Below are 22160 nucleotides of genomic sequence, written 5' to 3' on the forward strand. Positions count from 1 at the left end.
TCTGCAGGCAGTGTGGAACTGTGAGGGACTGAGGGTGAGCTCAACTCTCAGAAGTAAGATGTTTTTGGACAAGGCGTTCAACTACCTACTCACGTATGGAACTTAGTATGTAGCACCAGTCTACCCCAGGAATTACTAGGAAATCGCTTGATTGAGCTTGGAGGCACTCGTCTTGTGTGCCGGGAGATTCCAGTTACCTCTCCCAACACTTGCGTCAAGCAGCGAGCCTAGGCCTTTTGGAAGCGAAAGGTAGCGGCAGGCAGGATGTAGGGTTACAGGCCATAAGCTCAACTCTCAGAAGTGTGTATGCATGGGAGGCAGATGTCTGCTACCCACTCGGACATGGGAGTGGGAACCTAGCTACACTCCTATTGAAGAAGGATGTTGGAAATCGCTGTATTCGACTCAGATACACGGGAGTTCAGGCCCAATGCTTCCACATGCTTTTCCCACAACCTATCCCAGCCACTAACATAAGGAGTTTAGCAAGTACGTCTACAGTCAGGCAGGATGCGGGAGGGTTCTGCCCTGTCCTCAGCTCTCACAGGGAAGCATGCCTAGAAGCCAGCTCTCAACTAGCTGCATTCTTATGACAGTGTGAAGGTAGCAGTATTCTGAGTAAGGAGGTTCCCAGATTACCACTCTACTGCACCTGGAGATACCGTCCAGGTGTGCATTGTTAACTTGCGTCTCAGAGGCCTCTGGCAAAAGTCTCTGGTGAAGACGTGGGAAACTCACTCTGCAGGCAGTGTGGAACTGTGAGGGACTGAGGGTGAGCTCAACTCTCAGCAGTAAGATGATTTTGGACAAGGCGTTCAGCTACCTTCTCACATATGGAACTTAGTATGTAGCACCAGTCTACCCCAGGAATTACTGGGAAATCGCTGGATTGAGCTTGGAGGCACTAGTCTTGTGTGCCGGGAGATTCCAGTTACCTCTCCCAACACTTCGGTGAAGCAGCGAGCCTAGGCCTTTTGGAAGCGAAAGGTAGCTGCAGGCAGGAGGTAGGGTTACAGGCCATAAGCTCAACTCTCAGAAGTGCGTATGCATGGGAGGCAGATGTCTGCTACCCACTCGGACATGCGAGTGGGAACCTAGCTACACTCTGATGAAGAAGGACTTTGGAAATCGCTGTATTCAACTCAGATACACGTGGGTTCAGGCACAACGATTCCACATGCTTTTCTCACAACCTTTCCCTGCCACTAACATGAGGACGTTAGCAGCTCCTTCTACAGTCAAGCAGGATGCGGGAGGGTTGTGCCCTGTCCTTAGCTCTCACAGGGAAGCATGCCTTGAAGCCAGCTGTCAACTAGCTGCATTCTTATGGCAGGGTCAAGGTAGCAGTATTCTGAGACAGGAGGTTCCCAGATTACCACTCTACTGCACCCGGAGATACCCTCCAGGTCTGCATTGTTAACTTGCGTCTCAGAAGCCTCTGGCAAACGTCTCTGGTGAAGACGTGCGAAACTCACTCTGCAGGCAGTGTGGAACTGTGAGGGACTGAGGGTGAGCTCAACTCTCAGAAGTAAGATGTTTTTGGACAAGGCGTTCAACTACCTACTCACGTATGGAACTTAGTATGTAGCACCAGTCTACCCCAGGAATTACTAGGAAATCGCTTGATTGAGCTTGGAGGCACTCGTCTTGTGTGCCGGGAGATTCCAGTTACCTCTCCCAACACTTGCGTCAAGCAGCGAGCCTAGGCCTTTTGGAAGCGAAAGGTAGCGGCAGGCAGGATGTAGGGTTACTGGCCATAAGCTCAACTCTCAGAAGTGTGTATGCATGGGAGGCAGATGTCTGCTACCCACTCGGACATGGGAGTTGGAACCTAGCTACACTCCTATTGAAGAAGGATGTTGGAAATCGCTGTATTCGACTCAGATACACGGGAGTTCAGGCCCAATGCTTCCACATGCTTTTCCCACAACCTATCCCAGCCACTAACATAAGGAGGTTAGCAGGTACGTCTACAGTCAGGCAGGATGCGGGAGGGTTCTGCCCTGTCCTCAGCTCTCACAGGGAAGCATGCCTAGAAGCCAGCTCTCAACTAGCTGCATTCTTATGACAGTGTGAAGGTAGCAGTATTCTGAGTAAGGAGGTTCCCAGATTACCACTCTACTGCACCTGGAGATACCGTCCAGGTCTGCATTGCTAACTTGCGTCTCAGAGGCCTCTGGCAAAACTCTCTGGTGAAGACGTGCGAAACTCACTCTGCAGGCAGTGTGGAACTGTGAGGGACTGAGGGTGAGCTCAACTCTCAGCAGTAAGATGATTTTGGACAAGGCGTTCAGCTACCTTCTCACATATGGAACTTAGTATGTAGCACCAGTCTACCCCAGGAATTACTGGGAAATCGCTGGATTGAGCTTGGAGGCACTAGTCTTGTGTGCCGGGCGATTCCAGTTACCTCTCCCAACACTTCGGTGAAGCAGCGAGCCTAGGCCTTTTGGAAGCGAAAGGTAGCTGCAGGCAGGAGGTAGGGTTACAGGCCATAAGCTCAACTCTCAGAAGTGCGTATGCATGGGAGGCAGATGTCTGCTACCCACTCGGACATGCGAGTGGGAACCTAGCTACACTCTGATGAAGAAGGACTTTGGAAATCGCTGTATTCAACTCAGATACACGTGGGTTCAGGCACCACGATTCCACATGCTTTTCTCACAACCTTTCCCTGCCACTAACATGAGGACGTTAGCAGCTCCTTCTACAGTCAAGCAGGATGCGGGAGGGTTGTGCCCTGTCCTTAGCTCTCACAGGGAAGCATGCCTTGAAGCCAGCTGTCAACTAGCTGCATTCTTATGGCAGGGTGAAGGTAGCAGTATTCTGAGACAGGAGGTTCCCAGATTACCACTCTACTGCACACGGAGATACCCTCCAGGTCTGCATTGTTAACGTGCGTCTCAGAAGCCTCTGGCAAACGTCTCTGGTGAAGACGTGCGAAACTCACTCTGCAGGCAGTGTGGAACTGTGAGGGACTGAGGGTGAGCTCAACTCTCAGAAGTAAGATGTTTTTGGACAAGGCGTTCAACTACCTACTCACGTATGGAACTTAGTATGTAGCACCAGTCTACCCCAGGAATTACTAGGAAATCGCTTGATTGAGCTTGGAGGCACTCGTCTTGTGTGCCGGGAGATTCCAGTTACCTCTCCCAACACTTGCGTCAAGCAGCGAGCCTAGGCCTTTTGGAAGCGAAAGGTAGCGGCAGGCAGCATGTAGGGTTACAGGCCATAAGCTCAACTCTCAGAAGTGTGTATGCATGGGAGGCAGATGTCTGCTACCCACTCGGACATGGGAGTTGGAACCTAGCTACACTCCTATTGAAGAAGGATGTTGGAAATCGCTGTATTCGACTCAGATACACGGGAGTTCAGGCCCAATGCTTCCACATGCTTTTCCCACAACCTATCCCAGCCACTAACATAAGGAGGTTAGCAGGTACGTCTACAGTCAGGCAGGATGCGGGAGGGTTCTGCCCTGTCCTCAGCTCTCACAGGGAAGCATGCCTAGAAGCCAGCTCTCAACTAGCTGCATTCTTATGACAGTGTGAAGGTAGCAGTATTCTGAGTAAGGAGGTTCCCAGATTACCACTCTACTGCACCTGGAGATACCGTCCAGGTCTGCATTGCTAACTTGCGTCTCAGAGGCCTCTGGCAAAACTCTCTGGTGAAGACATGCGAAACTCACTCTGCAGGCAGTGTGGAACTGTGAGGGACTGAGGGTGAGCTCAACTCTCAGCAGTAAGATGATTTTGGACAAGGCGTTCAGCTACCTTCTCACATATGGAACTTAGTATGTAGCACCAGTCTACCCCAGGAATTACTGGGAAATCGCTGGATTGAGCTTGGAGGCACTAGTCTTGTGTGCCGGGAGATTCCAGTTACCTCTCCCAACACTTCGGTGAAGCAGCGAGCCTAGGCCTTTTGGAAGCGAAAGGTAGCTGCAGGCAGGAGGTAGGGTTACAGGCCATAAGCTCAACTCTCAGAAGTGCGTATGCATGGGAGGCAGATGTCTGCTACCCACTCGGACATGCGAGTGGGAACCTAGCTACACTCTGATGAAGAAGGACTTTGGAAATCGCTGTATTCAACTCAGATACACGTGGGTTCAGGCACAACGATTCCACATGCTTTTCTCACAACCTTTCCCTGCCACTAACATGAGGACGTTAGCAGCTCCTTCTACAGTCAAGCAGGATGCGGGAGGGTTGTGCCCTGTCCTTAGCTCTCACAGGGAAGCATGCCTTGAAGCCAGCTGTCAACTAGCTGCATTCTTATGGCAGGGTCAAGGTAGCAGTATTCTGAGACAGGAGGTTCCCAGATTACCACTCTACTGCACCCGGAGATACCCTCCAGGTCTGCATTGTTAACGTGCGTCTCAGAAGCCTCTGGCAAACGTCTCTGGTGAAGACGTGCGAAACTCACTCTGCAGGCAGTGTGGAACTGTGAGGGACTGAGGGTGAGCTCAACTCTCAGAAGTAAGATGTTTTTGGACAAGGCGTTCAACTACCTACTCACGTATGGAACTTAGTATGTAGCACCAGTCTACCCCAGGAATTACTAGGAAATCGCTTGATTGAGCTTGGAGGCACTCGTCTTGTGTGCCGGGAGATTCCAGTTACCTCTCCCAACACTTGCGTCAAGCAGCGAGCCTAGGCCTTTTGGAAGCGAAAGGTAGCGGCAGGCAGGATGTAGGGTTACAGGCCATAAGCTCAACTCTCAGAAGTGTGTATGCATGGGAGGCAGATGTCTGCTACCCACTCGGACATGGGAGTTGGAACCTAGCTACACTCCTATTGAAGAAGGATGTTGGAAATCGCTGTATTCGACTCAGATACACGGGAGTTCAGGCCCAATGCTTCCACATGCTTTTCCCACAACCTATCCCAGCCACTAACATAAGGAGGTTAGCAGGTACGTCTACAGTCAGGCAGGATGCGGGAGGGTTCTGCCCTGTCCTCAGCTCTCACAGGGAAGCATGCCTAGAAGCCAGCTCTCAACTAGCTGCATTCTTATGACAGTGTGAAGGTAGCAGTATTCTGAGTAAGGAGGTTCCCAGATTACCACTCTACTGCACCTGGAGATACCGTCCAGGTGTGCATTGTTAACTTGCGTCTCAGAGGCCTCTGGCAAAAGTCTCTGGTGAAGACGTGGGAAACTCACTCTGCAGGCAGTGTGGAACTGTGAGGGACTGAGGGTGAGCTCAACTCTCAGCAGTAAGATGATTTTGGACAAGGCGTTCAGCTACCTTCTCACATATGGAACTTAGTATGTAGCACCAGTCTACCCCAGGAATTACTGGGAAATCGCTGGATTGAGCTTGGAGGCACTAGTCTTGTGTGCCGGGAGATTCCAGTTACCTCTCCCAACACTTCGGTGAAGCAGCGAGCCTAGGCCTTTTGGAAGCGAAAGGTAGCTGCAGGCAGGAGGTAGGGTTACAGGCCATAAGCTCAACTCTCAGAAGTGCGTATGCATGGGAGGCAGATGTCTGCTACCCACTCGGACATGCGAGTGGGAACCTAGCTACACTCTGATGAAGAAGGACTTTGGAAATCGCTGTATTCAACTCAGATACACGTGGGTTCAGGCACAACGATTCCACATGCTTTTCTCACAACCTTTCCCTGCCACTAACATGAGGACGTTAGCAGCTCCTTCTACAGTCAAGCAGGATGCGGGAGGGTTGTGCCCTGTCCTTAGCTCTCACAGGGAAGCATGCCTTGAAGCCAGCTGTCAACTAGCTGCATTCTTATGGCAGGGTCAAGGTAGCAGTATTCTGAGACAGGAGGTTCCCAGATTACCACTCTACTGCACCCGGAGATACCCTCCAGGTCTGCATTGTTAACGTGCGTCTCAGAAGCCTCTGGCAAACGTCTCTGGTGAAGACGTGCGAAACTCACTCTGCAGGCAGTGTGGAACTGTGAGGGACTGAGGGTGAGCTCAACTCTCAGAAGTAAGATGTTTTTGGACAAGGCGTTCAACTACCTACTCACGTATGGAACTTAGTATGTAGCACCAGTCTACCCCAGGAATTACTAGGAAATCGCTTGATTGAGCTTGGAGGCACTCGTCTTGTGTGCCGGGAGATTCCAGGTACCTCTCCCAACACTTGCGTCAAGCAGCGAGCCTAGGCCTTTTGGAAGCGAAAGGTAGCGGCAGGCAGGATGTAGGGTTACTGGCCATAAGCTCAACTCTCAGAAGTGTGTATGCATGGGAGGCAGATGTCTGCTACCCACTCGGACATGGGAGTTGGAACCTAGCTACACTCCTATTGAAGAAGGATGTTGGAAATCGCTGTATTCGACTCAGATACACGGGAGTTCAGGCCCAATGCTTCCACATGCTTTTCCCACAACCTATCCCAGCCACTAACATAAGGAAGTTAGCAGGTACGTCTACAGTCAGGCAGGATGCGGGAGGGTTCTGCCCTGTCCTCAGCTCTCACAGGGAAGCATGCCTACAAGCCAGCTCTCAACTAGCTGCATTCTTATGACAGTGTGAAGGTAGCAGTATTCTGAGTAAGGAGGTTCGCAGATTACCACTCTACTGCACCTGGAGATACCGTCCAGGTCTGCATTGCTAACTTGCGTCTCAGAGGCCTCTGGCAAAAATCTCTGGTGAAGACGTGCGAAACTCACTCTGCAGGCAGTGTGGTACTGTGAGGGACTGAGGGTGAGCTCAACTCTCAGCAGTAAGATGATTTTGGACAAGGCGTTCAGCTACCTTCTCACATATGGAACTTAGTATGTAGCACCAGTCTACCCCAGGAATTACTGGGAAATCGCTGGATTGAGCTTGGAGGCACTAGTCTTGTGTGCCGGGCGATTCCAGTTACCTCTCCCAACACTTCGGTGAAGCAGCGAGCCTAGGCCTTTTGGAAGCGAAAGGTAGCTGCAGGCAGGAGGTAGGGTTACAGGCCATAAGCTCAACTCTCAGAAGTGCGTATGCATGGGAGGCAGATGTCTGCTACCCACTCGGACATGCGAGTGGGAACCTAGCTACACTCTGATGAAGAAGGACTTTGGAAATCGCTGTATTCAACTCAGATACACGTGGGTTCAGGCACAACGATTCCACATGCTTTTCTCACAACCTTTCCCTGCCACTAACATGAGGACGTTAGCAGCTCCTTCTACAGTCAAGCAGGATGCGGGAGGGTTGTGCCCTGTCCTTAGCTCTCACAGGGAAGCATGCCTTGAAGCCAGCTGTCAACTAGCTGCATTCTTATGGCAGGGTCAAGGTAGCAGTATTCTGAGACAGGAGGTTCCCAGATTACCACTCTACTGCACCCGGAGATACCCTCCAGGTCTGCATTGTTAACGTGCGTCTCAGAAGCCTCTGGCAAACGTCTCTGGTGAAGACGTGCGAAACTCACTCTGCAGGCAGTGTGGAACTGTGAGGGACTGAGGGTGAGCTCAACTCTCAGCAGTAAGATGATTTTGGACAAGGCGTTCAGCTACCTTCTCACATATGGAACTTAGTATGTAGCACCAGTCTACCCCAGGAATTACTGGGAAATCGCTGGATTGAGCTTGGAGGCACTAGTCTTGTGTGCCGGGAGATTCCAGTTACCTCTCCCAACACTTCGGTGAAGCAGCGAGCCTAGGCCTTTTGGAACCGAAAGGTAGCTGCAGGCAGGAGGTAGGGTTACAGGCCATAAGCTCAACTCTCAGAAGTGCGTATGCATGGGAGGCAGATGTCTGCTACCCACTCGGACATGCGAGTGGGAACCTAGCTACACTCTGATGAAGAAGGACTTTGGAAATCGCTGTATTCAACTCAGATACACGTGGGTTCAGGCACAACGATTCCACATGCTTTTCTCACAACCTTTCCCTGCCACTAACATGAGGACGTTAGCAGCTCCTTCTACAGTCAAGCAGGATGCGGGAGGGTTGTGCCCTGTCCTTAGCTCTCACAGGGAAGCATGCCTTGAAGCCAGCTGTCAACTAGCTGCATTCTTATGGCAGGGTGAAGGTAGCAGTATTCTGAGACAGGAGGTTCCCAGATTACCACTCTACTGCACCCGGAGATACCCTCCAGGTCTGCATTGTTAACGTGCGTCTCAGAGGCCTCTGGCAAACGTCTCTGGTGAAGACGTGCGAAACTCACTCTGCAGGCAGTGTGGAACTGTGAGGGACTGAGGGTGAGCTCAACTCTCAGCAGTAAGATGATTTTGGACAAGGCGTTCAGCTACCTTCTCACATATGGAACTTAGTATGTAGCACCAGTCTACCCCAGGAATTACTGGGAAATCGCTGGATTGAGCTTGGAGGCACTAGTCTTGTGTGCCGGGAGATTCCAGTTACCTCTCCCAACACTTCGGTGAAGCAGCGAGCCTAGGCCTTTTGGAACCGAAAGGTAGCTGCAGGCAGGAGGTAGGGTTACAGGCCATAAGCTCAACTCTCAGAAGTGCGTATGCATGGGAGGCAGATGTCTGCTACCCACTCGGACATGCGAGTGGGAACCTAGCTACACTCTGATGAAGAAGGACTTTGGAAATCGCTGTATTCAACTCAGATACACGTGGGTTCAGGCACAACGATTCCACATGCTTTTCTCACAACTTTCCCTGCCACTAACATGAGGACGTTAGCAGCTCCTTCTACAGTCAAGCAGGATGCGGGAGGGTTGTGCCCTGTCCTTAGCTCTCACAGGGAAGCATGCCTTGAAGCCAGCTGTCAACTAGCTGCATTCTTATGGCAGGGTCAAGGTAGCAGTATTCTGAGACAGGAGGTTCCCAGATTACCACTCTACTGCACCCGGAGATACCCTCCAGGTCTGCATTGTTAACGTGCGTCTCAGAAGCCTCTGGCAAACGTCTCTGGTGAAGACGTGCGAAACTCACTCTGCAGGCAGTGTGGAACTGTGAGGGACTGAGGGTGAGCTCAACTCTCAGAAGTAAGATGTTTTTGGACAAGGCGTTCAACTACCTACTCACGTATGGAACTTAGTATGTAGCACCAGTCTACCCCAGGAATTACTAGGAAATCGCTTGATTGAGCTTGGAGGCACTCGTCTTGTGTGCCGGGAGATTCCAGGTACCTCTCCCAACACTTGCGTCAAGCAGCGAGCCTAGGCCTTTTGGAAGCGAAAGGTAGCGGCAGGCAGGATGTAGGGTTACTGGCCATAAGCTCAACTCTCAGAAGTGTGTATGCATGGGAGGCAGATGTCTGCTACCCACTCGGACATGGGAGTTGGAACCTAGCTACACTCCTATTGAAGAAGGATGTTGGAAATCGCTGTATTCGACTCAGATACACGGGAGTTCAGGCCCAATGCTTCCACATGCTTTTCCCACAACCTATCCCAGCCACTAACATAAGGAGTTTAGCAGGTACGTCTACAGTCAGGCAGGATGCGGGAGGGTTCTGCCCTGTCCTCAGCTCTCACAGGGAAGCATGCCTAGAAGCCAGCTCTCAACTAGCTGCATTCTTATGACAGTGTGAAGGTAGCAGTATTCTGAGTAAGGAGGTTCGCAGATTACCACTCTACTGCACCTGGAGATACCGTCCAGGTCTGCATTGCTAACTTGCGTCTCAGAGGCCTCTGGCAAAAATCTCTGGTGAAGACGTGCGAAACTCACTCTGCAGGCAGTGTGGAACTGTGAGGGACTGAGGGTGAGCTCAACTCTCAGCAGTAAGATGATTTTGGACAAGGCGTTCAGCTACCTTCTCACATATGGAACTTAGTATGTAGCACCAGTCTACCCCAGGAATTACTGGGAAATCGCTGGATTGAGCTTGGAGGCACTAGTCTTGTGTGCCGGGCGATTCCAGTTACCTCTCCCAACACTTCGGTGAAGCAGCGAGCCTAGGCCTTTTGGAAGCGAAAGGTAGCTGCAGGCAGGAGGTAGGGTTACAGGCCATAAGCTCAACTCTCAGAAGTGCGTATGCATGGGAGGCAGATGTCTGCTACCCACTCGGACATGCGAGTGGGAACCTAGCTACACTCTGATGAAGAAGGACTTTGGAAATCGCTGTATTCAACTCAGATACACGTGGGTTCAGGCACAACGATTCCACATGCTTTTCTCACAACCTTTCCCTGCCACTAACATGAGGACGTTAGCAGCTCCTTCTACAGTCAAGCAGGATGCGGGAGGGTTGTGCCCTGTCCTTAGCTCTCACAGGGAAGCATGCCTTGAAGCCAGCTGTCAACTAGCTGCATTCTTATGGCAGGGTCAAGGTAGCAGTATTCTGAGACAGGAGGTTCCCAGATTACCACTCTACTGCACCCGGAGATACCCTCCAGGTCTGCATTGTTAACGTGCGTCTCAGAAGCCTCTGGCAAACGTCTCTGGTGAAGACGTGCGAAACTCACTCTGCAGGCAGTGTGGAACTGTGAGGGACTGAGGGTGAGCTCAACTCTCAGAAGTAAGATGTTTTTGGACAAGGCGTTCAACTACCTACTCACGTATGGAACTTAGTATGTAGCACCAGTCTACCCCAGGAATTACTAGGAAATCGCTTGATTGAGCTTGGAGGCACTCGTCTTGTGTGCCGGGAGATTCCAGTTACCTCTCCCAACACTTGCGTCAAGCAGCGAGCCTAGGCCTTTTGGAAGCGAAAGGTAGCGGCAGGCAGGATGTAGGGTTACAGGCCATAAGCTCAACTCTCAGAAGTGTGTATGCATGGGAGGCAGATGTCTGCTACCCACTCGGACATGGGAGTTGGAACCTAGCTACACTCCTATTGAAGAAGGATGTTGGAAATCGCTGTATTCGACTCAGATACAAGGGAGTTCAGGCCCAATGCTTCCACATGCTTTTCCCACAACCTATCCCAGCCACTAACATAAGGAGTTTAGCAGGTACGTCTACAGTCAGGCAGGATGCGGGAGGGTTCTGCCCTGTCCTCAGCTCTCACAGGGAAGCATGCCTAGAAGCCAGCTCTCAACTAGCTGCATTCTTATGACAGTGTGAAGGTAGCAGTATTCTGAGTAAGGAGGTTCCCAGATTACCACTCTACTGCACCTGGAGATACCGTCTAGGTGTGCATTGTTAACTTGCGTCTCAGAGGCCTCTGGCAAAAGTCTCTGGTGAAGACGTGGGAAACTCACTCTGCAGGCAGTGTGGAACTGTGAGGGACTGAGGGTGAGCTCAACTCTCAGCAGTAAGATGATTTTGGACAAGGCGTTCAGCTACCTTCTCACATATGGAACTTAGTATGTAGCACCAGTCTACCCCAGGTATTACTGGGAAATCGCTGGATTGAGCTTGGAGGCACTAGTCTTGTGTGCCGGGAGATTCCAGTTACCTCTCCCAACACTTCGGTGAAGCAGCGAGCCTAGGCCTTTTGGAAGCGAAAGGTAGCTGCAGGCAGGAGGTAGGGTTACAGGCCATAAGCTCAACTCTCAGAAGTGCGTATGCATGGGAGGCAGATGTCTGCTACCCACTCGTACATGCGAGTGGGAACCTAGCTACACTCTGATGAAGAAGGACTTTGGAAATCGCTGTATTCAACTCAGATACACGTGGGTTCAGGCACAACGATTCCACATGCTTTACTCACAACCTTTCCCTGCCACTAACATGAGGACGTTAGCAGCTCCTTCTACAGTCAAGCAGGATGCGGGAGGGTTGTGCCCTGTCCTTAGCTCTCACAGGGAAGCATGCCTTGAAGCCAGCTGTCAACTAGCTGCATTCTTAGGGCAGGGTCAAGGTAGCAGTATTCTGAGACAGGAGGTTCCCAGATTACCACTCTACTGCACCCGGAGATACCCTCCAGGTGTGCATTGTTAACTTGCGTCTCAGAAGCCTCTGGCAAACGTCTCTGGTGAAGACGTGCGAAACTTACTCTGCAGGCAGTGTGGAACTGTGAGGGACTGAGGGTGAGCTCAACTCTCAGAAGTAAGATGTTTTTGGACAAGGCGTTCAACTACCTACTCACGTATGGAACTTAGTATGTAGCACCAGTCTACCCCAGGAATTACTAGGAAATCGCTTGATTGAGCTTGGAGGCACTCGTCTTGTGTGCCGGGAGATTCCAGTTACCTCTCCCAACACTTGCGTCAAGCAGCGAGCCTAGGCCTTTTGGAAGCGAAAGGTAGCGGCAGGCAGGATGTAGGGTTACAGGCCATAAGCTCAACTCTCAGAAGTGTGTATGCATGGGAGGCAGATGTCTGCTACCCACTCGGACATGGGAGTTGGAACCTAGCTACACTCCTATTGAAGAAGGATGTTGGAAATCGCTGTATTCGACTCAGATACACGGGAGTTCAGGCCCAATGCTTCCACATGCTTTTCCCACAACCTATCCCAGCCACTAACATAAGGAGGTTAGCAGGTACGTCTACAGTCAGGCAGGATGCGGGAGGGTTCTGCCCTGTCCTCAGCTCTCACAGGGAAGCATGCCTAGAAGCCAGCTCTCAACTAGCTGCATTCTTATGACAGTGTGAAGGTAGCAGTATTCTGAGTAAGGAGGTTCCCAGATTACCACTCTACTGCACCTGGAGATACCGTCCAGGTCTGCATTGCTAACTTGCGTCTCAGAGGCCTCTGGCAAAAGTCTCTGGTGAAGACGTGCGAAACTCACTCTGCAGGCAGTGTGGAACTGTGAGGGACTGAGGGTGAGCTCAACTCTCAGAAGTAAGATGATTTTGGACAAGGCGTTCAGCTACCTTCTCACATATGGAACTTAGTATGTAGCACCAGTCTACCCCAGGAATTACTGGGAAATCGCTGGATTGAGCTTGGAGGCACTAGTCTTGTGTGCCGGGAGATTCCAGTTGCCTCTCCCAACACTTCGGTGAAGCAGCGAGCCTAGGCCTTTTGGAAGCGAAAGGTAGCTGCAGGCAGGAGGTAGGGTTACAGGCCATAAGCTCAACTCTCAGAAGTGCGTATGCATGGGAGGCAGATGTCTGCTACCCACTCGGACATGCGAGTGGGAACCTAGCTACACTCTGATGAAGAAGGACTTTGGAAATCGCTGTATTCAACTCAGATACACGTGGGTTCAGGCACAACGATTCCACATGCTTTTCTCACAACCTTTCCCTGCCACTAACATGAGGACGTTAGCAGCTCCTTCTACAGTCAAGCAGGATGCGGGAGGGTTGTGCCCTGTCCTTAGCTCTCACAGGGAAGCATGCCTTGAAGCCAGCTGTCAACTAGCTGCATTCTTATGGCAGGGTCAAGGTAGCAGTATTCTGAGACAGGAGGTTCCCAGATTACCACTCTACTGCACCCGGAGATACCCTCCAGGTCTGCATTGTTAACTTGCGTCTCAGAAGCCTCTGGCAAACGTCTCTGGTGAAGACGTGCGAAACTCACTCTGCAGGCAGTGTGGAACTGTGAGGGACTGAGGGTGAGCTCAACTCTCAGAAGTAAGATGTTTTTGGACAAGGCGTTCAACTACCTACTCACGTATGGAACTTAGTATGTAGCACCAGTCTACCCCAGGAATTACTAGGAAATCGCTTGATTGAGCTTGGAGGCACTCGTCTTGTGTGCCGGGAGATTCCAGTTACCTCTCCCAACACTTGCGTCAAGCAGCGAGCCTAGGCCTTTTGGAAGCGAAAGGTAGCGGCAGGCAGGATGTAGGGTTACAGGCCATAAGCTCAACTCTCAGAAGTGTGTATGCATGGGAGGCAGATGTCTGCTACCCACTCGGACATGGGAGTTGGAACCTAGCTACACTCCTATTGAAGAAGGATGTTGGAAATCGCTGTATTCGACTCAGATACACGGGAGTTCAGGCCCAATGCTTCCACATGGTTTTCCCACAACCTATCCCAGCCACTAACATAAGGAGGTTAGCAGGTACGTCTACAGTCAGGCAGGATGCCGGAGGGTTCTGCCCTGTCCTCAGCTCTCACAGGGAAGCATGCCTAGAAGCCAGCTCTCAACTAGCTGCATTCTTATGACAGTGTGAAGGTAGCAGTATTCTGAGTAAGGAGGTTCCCAGATTACCACTCTACTGCACCTGGAGATACCGTCCAGGTCTGCATTGCTAACTTGCGTCTCAGAGGCCTCTGGCAAAACTCTCTGGTGAAGACGTGCGAAACTCACTCTGCAGGCAGTGTGGAACTGTGAGGGACTGAGGGTGAGCTCAACTCTCAGCAGTAAGATGATTTTGGACAAGGCGTTCAGCTACCTTCTCACATATGGAACTTAGTATGTAGCACCAGTCTACCCCAGGAATTACTGGGAAATCGCTGGATTGAGCTTGGAGGCACTAGTCTTGTGTGCCGGGAGATTCCAGTTACCTCTCCCAACACTTCGGTGAAGCAGCGAGCCTAGGCCTTTTGGAAGCGAAAGGTAGCTGCAGGCAGGAGGTAGGGTTACAGGCCATAAGCTCAACTCTCAGAAGTGCGTATGCATGGGAGGCAGATGTCTGCTACCCACTCGGACATGCGAGTGGGAACCTAGCTACACTCTGATGAAGAAGGACTTTGGAAATCGCTGTATTCAACTCAGATACACGTGGGTTCAGGCACAACGATTCCACATGCTTTTCTCACAACCTTTCCCTGCCACTAACATGAGGACGTTAGCAGCTCCTTCTACAGTCAAGCAGGATGCGGGAGGGTTGTGCCCTGTCCTTAGCTCTCACAGGGAAGCATGCCTTGAAGCCAGCTGTCAACTAGCTGCATTCTTATGGCAGGGTGAAGGTAGCAGTATTCTGAGACAGGAGGTTCCCAGATTACCACTCTACTGCACCCGGAGATACCCTCCAGGTCTGCATTGTTAACGTGCGTCTCAGAAGCCTCTGGCAAACGTCTCTGGTGAAGACGTGCGAAACTCACTCTGCAGGCAGTGTGGAACTGTGAGGGACTGAGGGTGAGCTCAACTCTCAGAAGTAAGATGTTTTTGGACAAGGCGTTCAACTACCTACTCACGTATGGAACTTAGTATGTAGCACCAGTCTACCCCAGGAATTACTAGGAAATCGCTTGATTGAGCTTGGAGGCACTCGTCTTGTGTGCCGGGAGATTCCAGTTACCTCTCCCAACACTTGCGTCAAGCAGCGAGCCTAGGCCTTTTGGAAGCGAAAGGTAGCGGCAGGCAGGATGTAGGGTTACAGGCCATAAGCTCAACTCTCAGAAGTGTGTATGCATGGGAGGCAGATGTCTGCTACCCACTCGGACATGGGAGTGGGAACCTAGCTACACTCCTATTGAAGAAGGATGTTGGAAATCGCTGTATTCGACTCAGATACACGGGAGTTCAGGCCCAATGCTTCCACATGCTTTTCCCACAACCTATCCCAGCCACTAACATAAGGAGTTTAGCAAGTACGTCTACAGTCAGGCAGGATGCGGGAGGGTTCTGCCCTGTCCTCAGCTCTCACAGGGAAGCATGCCTAGAAGCCAGCTCTCAACTAGCTGCATTCTTATGACAGTGTGAAGGTAGCAGTATTCTGAGTAAGGAGGTTCCCAGATTACCACTCTACTGCACCTGGAGATACCGTCCAGGTGTGCATTGTTAACTTGCGTCTCAGAGGCCTCTGGCAAAAGTCTCTGGTGAAGACGTGGGAAACTCACTCTGCAGGCAGTGTGGAACTGTGAGGGACTGAGGGTGAGCTCAACTCTCAGCAGTAAGATGATTTTGGACAAGGCGTTCAGCTACCTTCTCACATATGGAACTTAGTATGTAGCACCAGTCTACCCCAGGAATTACTGGGAAATCGCTGGATTGAGCTTGGAGGCACTAGTCTTGTGTGCCGGGAGATTCCAGTTACCTCTCCCAACACTTCGGTGAAGCAGCGAGCCTAGGCCTTTTGGAAGCGAAAGGTAGCTGCAGGCAGGAGGTAGGGTTACAGGCCATAAGCTCAACTCTCAGAAGTGCGTATGCATGGGAGGCAGATGTCTGCTACCCACTCGGACATGCGAGTGGGAACCTAGCTACACTCTGATGAAGAAGGACTTTGGAAATCGCTGTATTCAACTCAGATACACGTGGGTTCAGGCACAACGATTCCACATGCTTTTCTCACAACCTTTCCCTGCCACTAACATGAGGACGTTAGCAGCTCCTTCTACAGTCAAGCAGGATGCGGGAGGGTTGTGCCCTGTCCTTAGCTCTCACAGGGAAGCATGCCTTGAAGCCAGCTGTCAACTAGCTGCATTCTTATGGCAGGGTCAAGGTAGCAGTATTCTGAGACAGGAGGTTCCCAGATTACCACTCTACTGCACCCGGAGATACCCTCCAGGTCTGCATTGTTAACTTGCGTCTCAGAAGCCTCTGGCAAACGTCTCTGGTGAAGACGTGCGAAACTCACTCTGCAGGCAGTGTGGAACTGTGAGGGACTGAGGGTGAGCTCAACTCTCAGAAGTAAGATGTTTTTGGACAAGGCGTTCAACTACCTACTCACGTATGGAACTTAGTATGTAGCACCAGTCTACCCCAGGAATTACTAGGAAATCGCTTGATTGAGCTTGGAGGCACTCGTCTTGTGTGCCGGGAGATTCCAGTTACCTCTCCCAACACTTGCGTCAAGCAGCGAGCCTAGGCCTTTTGGAAGCGAAAGGTAGCGGCAGGCAGGATGTAGGGTTACTGGCCATAAGCTCAACTCTCAGAAGTGTGTATGCATGGGAGGCAGATGTCTGCTACCCACTCGGACATGGGAGTTGGAACCTAGCTACACTCCTATTGAAGAAGGATGTTGGAAATCGCTGTATTCGACTCAGATACACGGGAGTTCAGGCCCAATGCTTCCACATGCTTTTCCCACAACCTATCCCAGCCACTAACATAAGGAGGTTAGCAGGTACGTCTACAGTCAGGCAGGATGCGGGAGGGTTCTGCCCTGTCCTCAGCTCTCACAGGGAAGCATGCCTAGAAGCCAGCTCTCAACTAGCTGCATTCTTATGACAGTGTGAAGGTAGCAGTATTCTGAGTAAGGAGGTTCCCAGATTACCACTCTACTGCACCTGGAGATACCGTCCAGGTCTGCATTGCTAACTTGCGTCTCAGAGGCCTCTGGCAAAAATCTCTGGTGAAGACGTGCGAAACTCACTCTGCAGGCAGTGTGGAACTGTGAGGGACTGAGGGTGAGCTCAACTCTCAGCAGTAAGATGATTTTGGACAAGGCGTTCAGCTACCTTCTCACATATGGAACTTAGTATGTAGCACCAGTCTACCCCAGGAATTACTGGGAAATCGCTGGATTGAGCTTGGAGGCACTAGTCTTGTGTGCCGGGCGATTCCAGTTATCTCTCCCAACACTTCGGTGAAGCAGCGAGCCTAGGCCTTTTGGAAGCGAAAGGTAGCTGCAGGCAGGAGGTAGGGTTACAGGCCATAAGCTCAACTCTCAGAAGTGCGTATGCATGGGAGGCAGATGTCTGCTACCCACTCGGACATGCGAGTGGGAACCTAGCTACACTCTGATGAAGAAGGACTTTGGAAATCGCTGTATTCAACTCAGATACACGTGGGTTCAGGCACAACGATTCCACATGCTTTTCTCACAACCTTTCCCTGCCACTAACATGAGGACGTTAGCAGCTCCTTCTACAGTCAAGCAGGATGCGGGAGGGTTGTGCCCTGTGCTTAGCTCTCACAGGGAAGCATGCCTTGAAGCCAGCTGTCAACTAGCTGCATTCTTATGGCAGGGTCAAGGTACCAGTATTCTGAGACAGGAGGTTCCCAGATTACCACTCTACTGCACCCGGAGATACCCTCCAGGTCTGCATTGTTAACGTGCGTCTCAGAAGCCTCTGGCAAACGTCTCTGGTGAAGACGTGCGAAACTCACTCTGCAGGCAGTGTGGAACTGTGAGGGACTGAGGGTGAGCTCAACTCTCAGAAGTAAGATGTTTTTGGACAAGGCGTTCAACTACCTACTCACGTATGGAACTTAGTATGTAGCACCAGTCTACCCCAGGAATTACTAGGAAATCGCTTGATTGAGCTTGGAGGCACTCGTCTTGTGTGCCGGGAGATTCCAGTTACCTCTCCCAACACTTGCGTCAAGCAGCGAGCCTAGGCCTTTTGGAAGCGAAAGGTAGCGGCAGGCAGGATGTAGGGTTACAGGCCATAAGCTCAACTCTCAGAAGTGTGTATGCATGGGAGGCAGATGTCTGCTACCCACTCGGACATGGGAGTTGGAACCTAGCTACACTCCTATTGAAGAAGGATGTTGGAAATCGCTGTATTCGACTCAGATACAAGGGAGTTCAGGCCCAATGCTTCCACATGCTTTTCCCACAACCTATCCCAGCCACTAACATAAGGAGGTTAGCAGGTACGTCTACAGTCAGGCAGGATGCGGGAGGGTTCTGCCCTGTCCTCAGCTCTCACAGGGAAGCATGCCTAGAAGCCAGCTCTCAACTAGCTGCATTCTTATGACAGTGTGAAGGTAGCAGTATTCTGAGTAAGGAGGTTCCCAGATTACCACTCTACTGCACCTGGAGATACCGTCTAGGTGTGCATTGTTAACTTGCGTCTCAGAGGCCTCTGGCAAAAGTCTCTGGTGAAGACGTGGGAAACTCACTCTGCAGGCAGTGTGGAACTGTGAGGGACTGAGGGTGAGCTCAACTCTCAGCAGTAAGATGATTTTGGACAAGGCGTTCAGCTACCTTCTCACATATGGAACTTAGTATGTAGCACCAGTCTACCCCAGGTATTACTGGGAAATCGCTGGATTGAGCTTGGAGGCACTAGTCTTGTGTGCCGGGAGATTCCAGTTACCTCTCCCAACACTTCGGTGAAGCAGCGAGCCTAGGCCTTTTGGAAGCGAAAGGTAGCTGCAGGCAGGAGGTAGGGTTACAGGCCATAAGCTCAACTCTCAGAAGTGCGTATGCATGGGAGGCAGATGTCTGCTACCCACTCGTACATGCGAGTGGGAACCTAGCTACACTCTGATGAAGAAGGACTTTGGAAATCGCTGTATTCAACTCAGATACACGTGGGTTCAGGCACAACGATTCCACATGCTTTTCTCACAACCTTTCCCTGCCACTAACATGAGGACGTTAGCAGCTCCTTCTACAGTCAAGCAGGATGCGGGAGGGTTGTGCCCTGTCCTTAGCTCTCACAGGGAAGCATGCCTTGAAGCCAGCTGTCAACTAGCTGCATTCTTATGGCAGGGTCAAGGTAGCAGTATTCTGAGACAGGAGGTTCCCAGATTACCACTCTACTGCACCCGGAGATACCCTCCAGGTCTGCATTGTTAACTTGCGTCTCAGAAGCCTCTGGCAAACGTCTCTGGTGAAGACGTGCGAAACTCACTCTGCAGGCAGTGTGGAACTGTGAGGGACTGAGGGTGAGCTCAACTCTCAGAAGTACGATGTTTTTGGACAAGGCGTTCAACTAACTACTCACGTATGGAACTTAGTATGTAGCACCAGTCTACCCCAGGAATTACTAGGAAATCGCTTGATTGAGCTTGGAGGCACTCGTCTTGTGTGCCGGGAGATTCCAGTTACCTCTCCCAACACTTGCGTCAAGCAGCGAGCCTAGGCCTTTTGGAAGCGAAAGGTAGCGGCAGGCAGGATGTAGGGTTACAGGCCATAAGCTCAACTCTCAGAAGTGTGTATGCATGGGAGGCAGATGTCTGCTACCCACTCGGACATGGGAGTTGGAACCTAGCTACACTCCTATTGAAGAAGGATGTTGGAAATCGCTGTATTCGACTCAGATACACGGGAGTTCAGGCCCAATGCTTCCACATGCTTTTCCCACAACCTATCCCAGCCACTAACATAAGGAGGTTAGCAGGTACGTCTACAGTCAGGCAGGATGCGGGAGGGTTCTGCCCTGTCCTCAGCTCTCACAGGGAAGCATGCCTAGAAGCCAGCTCTCAACTAGCTGCATTCTTATGACAGTGTGAAGGTAGCAGTATTCTGAGTAAGGAGGTTCCCAGATTACCACTCTACTGCACCTGGAGATACCGTCCAGGTCTGCATTGCTAACTTGCGTCTCAGAGGCCTCTGGCAAAACTCTCTGGTGAAGACGTGCGAAACTCACTCTGCAGGCAGTGTGGAACTGTGAGGGACTGAGGGTGAGCTCAACTCTCAGCAGTAAGATGATTTTGGACAAGGCGTTCAGCTACCTTCTCACATATGGAACTTAGTATGTAGCACCAGTCTACCCCAGGAATTACTGGGAAATCGCTGGATTGAGCTTGGAGGCACTAGTCTTGTGTGCCGGGAGATTCCAGTTACCTCTCCCAACACTTCGGTGAAGCAGCGAGCCTAGGCCTTTTGGAAGCGAAAGGTAGCTGCAGGCAGGAGGTAGGGTTACAGGCCATAAGCTCAACTCTCAGAAGTGCGTATGCATGGGAGGCAGATGTCTGCTACCCACTCGGACATGCGAGTGGGAACCTAGCTACACTCTGATGAAGAAGGACTTTGGAAATCGCTGTATTCAACTCAGATACACGTGGGTTCAGGCACAACGATTCCACATGCTTTTCTCACAACCTTTCCCTGCCACTAACATGAGGACGTTAGCAGCTCCTTCTACAGTCAAGCAGGATGCGGGAGGGTTGTGCCCTGTCCTTAGCTCTCACAGGGAAGCATGCCTTGAAGCCAGCTGTCAACTAGCTGCATTCTTATGGCAGGGTGAAGGTAGCAGTATTCTGAGACAGGAGGTTCCCAGATTACCACTCTACTGCACCCGGAGATACCCTCCAGGTCTGCATTGTTAACGTGCGTCTCAGAAGCCTCTGGCAAACGTCTCTGGTGAAGACGTGCGAAACTCACTCTGCAGGCAGTGTGGAACTGTGAGGGACTGAGGGTGAGCTCAACTCTCAGAAGTAAGATGTTTTTGGACAAGGCGTTCAACTACCTACTCACGTATGGAACTTAGTATGTAGCACCAGTCTACCCCAGGAATTACTAGGAAATCGCTTGATTGAGCTTGGAGGCACTCGTCTTGTGTGCCGGGAGATTCCAGTTACCTCTCCCAACACTTGCGTCAAGCAGCGAGCCTAGGCCTTTTGGAAGCGAAAGGTAGCGGCAGGCAGGATGTAGGGTTACAGGCCATAAGCTCAACTCTCAGAAGTGTGTATGCATGGGAGGCAGATGTCTGCTACCCACTCGGACATGGGAGTGGGAACCTAGCTACACTCCTATTGAAGAAGGATGTTGGAAATCGCTGTATTCGACTCAGATACACGGGAGTTCAGGCCCAATGCTTCCACATGCTTTTCCCACAACCTATCCCAGCCACTAACATAAGGAGTTTAGCAGGTACGTCTACAGTCAGGCAGGATGCGGGAGGGTTCTGCCCTGTCCTCAGCTCTCACAGGGAAGCATGCCTAGAAGCCAGCTCTCAACTAGCTGCATTCTTATGACAGTGTGAAGGTAGCAGTATTCTGAGTAAGGAGGTTCCCAGATTACCACTCTACTGCACCTGGAGATACCGTCCAGGTGTGCATTGTTAACTTGCGTCTCAGAGGCCTCTGGCAAAAGTCTCTGGTGAAGACGTGGGAAACTCACTCTGCAGGCAGTGTGGAACTGTGAGGGACTGAGGGTGAGCTCAACTCTCAGCAGTAAGATGATTTTGGACAAGGCGTTCAGCTACCTTCTCACATATGGAACTTAGTATGTAGCACCAGTCTACCCCAGGAATTACTGGGAAATCGCTGGATTGAGCTTGGAGGCACTAGTCTTGTGTGCCGGGAGATTCCAGTTACCTCTCCCAACACTTCGGTGAAGCAGCGAGCCTAGGCCTTTTGGAAGCGAAAGGTAGCTGCAGGCAGGAGGTAGGGTTACAGGCCATAAGCTCAACTCTCAGAAGTGCGTATGCATGGGAGGCAGATGTCTGCTACCCACTCGGACATGCGAGTGGGAACCTAGCTACACTCTGATGAAGAAGGACTTTGGAAATCGCTGTATTCAACTCAGATACACGTGGGTTCAGGCACAACGATTCCACATGCTTTTCTCACAACCTTTCCCTGCCACTAACATGAGGACGTTAGCAGCTCCTTCTACAGTCAAGCAGGATGCGGGAGGGTTGTGCCCTGTCCTTAGCTCTCACAGGGAAGCATGCCTTGAAGCCAGCTGTCAACTAGCTGCATTCTTATGGCAGGGTCAAGGTAGCAGTATTCTGAGACAGGAGGTTCCCAGATTACCACTCTACTGCACCCGGAGATACCCTCCAGGTCTGCATTGTTAACTTGCGTCTCAGAAGCCTCTGGCAAACGTCTCTGGTGAAGACGTGCGAAACTCACTCTGCAGGCAGTGTGGAACTGTGAGGGACTGAGGGTG

This window comes from Canis lupus, chromosome 22, assembly GCF_048164855.1.
Source record: "Canis lupus baileyi chromosome 22, mCanLup2.hap1, whole genome shotgun sequence".
Taxonomy (NCBI): Eukaryota; Metazoa; Chordata; class Mammalia; order Carnivora; family Canidae; genus Canis; species Canis lupus.